The sequence below is a fragment of the Podarcis cretensis genome, assembly GCF_951804945.1.
Source record: "Podarcis cretensis genome assembly, chromosome: 8".
Lineage (NCBI taxonomy): Eukaryota > Metazoa > Chordata > Lepidosauria > Squamata > Lacertidae > Podarcis > Podarcis cretensis.
Window position 1 is genome coordinate 69,126,883 of NC_137177.1, and position 4,542 is coordinate 69,131,424.

Here is a 4,542-nt window from a genome sequence, read left to right on the forward strand (position 1 = left end):
CACACTGGCTCTCTGCTTTGCATGCATGCAGAAGTTCCAAGGTTCAGTCCCTGGCATTTCTAGGTAGTGCTGGAAGAGACTCCTGTGGGAACCCCCAGAAAGCCACTGCCAGCCATCGCAGTCAGTACTGAGCCAATCCGCTTTTGTTTAAGGTGGATTCTTACATTCTTCTGATTCAATCTCCCCTGCCCTTCCAGTTTAATTTGGTGAATTTATCAAAATTTTGTTTGTGTCTGGGTGCAATTCAAGGTGCTGGCTTTAGCCCAGTGTTTCCCAAACTCGGGTCTCCAGCTGTTTTGGGACTACAATTCCCATCATCCCTGACCACTGGTCTTGCTAGCTAGGGATGATGGGAGTTGTAGTCCAAAAGCAGCTGGCGAACCAAGTTTGGGAAACACTGCTTAAGCCTTTAAAGTCCTAAACCAGGGATGCAGTGGTGAGATGGAAGAAAACCAATCTCAGCTTGAATCCTGGAATGATAGAAACACTGTGGGTGAGTAGTTCCTGTGTCTAAGAAATTGGTCCATTGCCTACAGTGGATGATGATCATGATGATGATTATAAATTAATAATTAATTAGAGCCTCAAGGTCCATAAATAGCAACACCCTAGTGGTCCCGGGCCCTAAGGAAGTTAGATTGGCTTCAACTAGAGTCAGGGCCTTCTCAACACTGGCTCCGGCCTGGTGGAACGCTCTGCCTCATGAGACCAGGGCCCTGCAGGATCTGATTTCTTTCTGCAGGGCCTGTAAGACAGAATTGTTCCGCCTGGCGTTTGGCTTGGAGCCAATTTGATTCCCTCCCCTCTTTCTTTTTCCTTTTTCCTTTCTCCTCCTTTGATGAGGCTGCATTTTAATATTTTAATGTTTCAATATTTTAATGTTGTATTTTAATATTGTTTTTAAGTTGTATTCATTCAACTTGTTTTTATTATTGCTTGTTAGCCGCCCTGAGCCCGGCATTGGCTGGTGAGGGCGGGGTATAAATTAAAATATTGTTATTATTATTATTATCTGTACCCCGCCCATCTGGCTGAGCTTCCTCAGCCACTCTGGGTGGCTTCCAACAAAGATTAAAAATACATTTAAATGTCATATGAAGGAGCAGGTTGACGTCTTTGGGAGTGCTTTGGGATCCAGCCATGTCACTGGAGACTCAGTAGCTAGACAAGCCTTCTACCAGCTGCAATTGGTTTTGCAGAATCATAGAATTGTAGAGTTGGAAGGGGCAACAAGGGTGGTCTGGTCCAACCCGCTGCAATGCATGAATCTTTTAGCCCAAGATGGGGCTCGAACCCACGACCTTGAGATTAAGAGTCTGATGGTCTACCGACTGAGCTATTACTGGTTCATGCATTGGTTACTTCCAACAACATCAGGAGGGCCACGGGGCTTCTTCACCGCTTGCCTGAAGTGTGTATCAGAACTGGCCAGGATTTCAGTTGCTGGGGAATTCAAAGACAGGCTTGAAGGCATCTCCATGACAACCTTCTCTGTTACAACCATCCCATGTCACTCTGAGGGACACCTCAGTGGGGAGCTCATATATGAATCATTTCTGCAGAAAGTCCTGGAGTTACATTTCAAGGCGATTGTTGCTGTAACACGAGCACACACCCTGCTGTGGGCTGGTTGGAGAGAAAGGACAGTGTGTTTAATTTTTCAATAAATTAACCAGCAGCTATGCAGAAATGATGCCTGTGGTTAAATTCCATTCTTAATAGGTTAATCGGGCAAACACGGAGAAACAGCTGCACATTAGATCAGGTTAGTGCAGGATTTGTAATGCAACCAAACATGACCAGGCACCTGCATGGATTGTTTAACATCTGCCCCATCTATCTACAAAAAAGAAGCATGTCTTTCTTTTTCCAAAAAAAGGAACTCTCTCCCCCCCTCTGTCTAATTAAATGCAGTTATTTAGTTATTTAGGGTTGTGTCCAACTAAGTCTTACCTGGAGAAGACCCCCTGAAATTATTTTTAATAAGCCTGCTCTGAGTAGGACTAACATTGGACACAACCCTTAAGTTATATAATTTCTTTAAAAAAAAAAACTTTTATTGATAAATGCAATACTTACAAACACAAACCAGAACACTAAACAAACTTATTATGCATAGATACATACACCTCATGCTGGCCACATGACCTGGAAGCTGTACGCTGGCTCCCTCGGCCAGTAAAGCGAGATGAGCTCCACAACCCCAGAGTCGGTCACAACTGGACGTAACAGGGGTCCCTTTACCCTTACCTTTACATACACCTCTCAACTTAGATTACAAAAAACAACAACAACAAACATACAAACTAAAAATACAGACATAAATTTTGACTTCTGTATATGTGGCATCCTTTGTTTCTTTTCTTCTTTTTGCTGTGTTATCAATCTTATTTTTGACTATCTCATCTTATACCCATTTCTTCTCAATTTTTTACTCTATACGTTTCATTCATTTCATATTGATATATTAATACCAGAAAAATGTTTTTTGATGTATTCCTTCACGCACGTCCACTCCTCTATCAGTTTTTTATTTTTGATTGGCCTCTTACCCCTGCTGTAAGTCTTCCTGATTCTATATATTCACAAAATCTTATTTCCCCTTCTCTTATTGAAGGAGTTTTTTCTCTCTTCCAATTTTTTGCTATAATCATTCTGGCTGCAGTTATATCATTTCAACAAATTTTATACTGGTTAACACTACAGCTTCTAAGTGGCATACAATGATTGTAGAGAGATATCCTCCAAGTTTCCCTATTTTCCAGGGACAGTCCTAGACTGACAGAAGCCACCCCTGTTTCTGATTAGACCCTGCTTTCCCTTAGGACATCCCTATTTTCATTGAAAAACTGTTGGAGGGTATATGAATGAGATAATTCAGTTGAAGTTAATAATAAAGTTAGAAAAGCTTTCTTAAAATGCCTGCTGAAATAAATAAAGTCTTCACCACACACCAAAAGTTCAACAGGGACAGAGCCTGTCTGATCTCAGCCAGAAATGGGCCCACAATGCACGTCTCCTGTGGAGTTCAAGACAATGACTTCAGGGATCAGGACTCCCCAAAGTCCAAGTTTCACCAGGAAGTGGTCTGACGATGACAATCCTCCCCCCTAAAACGTATATGCTGATTAATTAAAAGCAAGAAGCACCGCTTAAAAACAGGCAATGGGGTTAATGCACCCCTCCCCAAGATCTGGACCACTCCTCTCTCTGTTTGCGATGCCCACCAGCTGATATTCAGGGCCATGTGCTGCCTCAGAAAGTGGAGGTAGAGCACAGCCCCTGTCTGGGTGTCAGGATTGGTTCAGCTGCTGGTCAGCATAGCAACTCAGAGACGAGCAATAAAGTTGACTACAGAGAAACCTACAGCCAGAACTGACAATCTGTGCCTCCCTCTTCCCTCTAAGTCTCCTTCGTGTCTGGCTGCTTTCCCAGCAGTCTTGAACTCCATAGGGGAGGGGGGCCCTGTGCTCTTTCCTCTGCAAAGCTCTCTGTGCCCTTGGAGACAAGGGAGGAGGGGAGCTGAATACAGTAGGACTGGCAGGCTCCTGTGAATCTCAGTCCCCACCTCCTCCTCAGCTGCCTGTCCTGTGTCTGCAGTGCTCTCTGCCTCTTTTTCCTCTCTCTCACTCTAGCCTGTTGCTTTTTCAGCATCCATCCATTCTGCCCTCACTTCATCCTCTGACCTATCTTCCTTATCCCACCACCACTCCCCTGGCTCTTCCTCTTCTGAGACTTCCCTGAAGGGCTTTCTGGCTGCAGCCTCCCACCGTTCCTCGTCGTCCAGATGGTCCATAACACTCTGTAGCTAGTAGCCACTACTAGCACTACCCTCTATGGAATTGTCTAATCCTGTTTTTTTTAAAAAAAAAGAAGAAAAGACATCTTCCCATGTAGCTGGCGAGCTATTTCAGTGTTTGTTTTAATCTTAGTCTTTCTTTTTTAACACCTTCCAGGCGATAACAGCTTTGGTGGGAAACGCAGCTCGGGCTTCTTAGCAGCTGTGACAGAGTCAGGTGAGGGGAAATAGAACAAAGAGCATCATCAAAGCACCATCTTGTTGGGTTCTAAGTGGAGCATCATGCTGCCTGCAGCAACGAGACGATAGGACATGCCGTTTGGGAGAGGTGGCTCGGTGACACTTCTCCTATAAATAAAAACTGTTGAGCCAGCCTGTGTGAAGTATCCAGATCCCAGAAAAAGAAGCTTGCTAATTAGTGTAAAAGGTACACCGTGCTTCATTAAGGACACGGCTGCTCCATCTTCTGGCTGTTGATAGCTGGTTGCAGGCCAAAGTTCAAATGGTGCAGCTTCCTGTTAACTCAATGTCAATGATGGGGAAAGCTGCACTTTGGGAGTAGGAAAATCATTTATTTAATCAATCGCTTAGTCCTCAGAAATGTAAGCAGCTGCCTTTGCACACAGGCACTCCCAGGTTCAATCCCAACATCTCCCGGCAGGGCTTGGACAGATGCTACTCTGAAATCATACAGGGTTGGATTTGATATCCCGCTTTATCACTGCCTGAAGGAGTCTCAAAGC

General features: G+C 44.3%; 1 long non-coding RNA gene across 1 annotated transcript; it reads left to right on the forward strand.

The window, feature by feature from the left end:
- Positions 1–1,602: 1,602 nt before the first annotated feature.
- Positions 1,603–4,174, forward strand: LOC307222259. Its single transcript, XR_013841688.1, has 2 exons — positions 1,603–1,765; positions 3,957–4,174. It is a non-coding gene; the product is annotated as an uncharacterized lncRNA (long non-coding RNA).
- Positions 4,175–4,542: the final 368 nt, after the last annotated feature.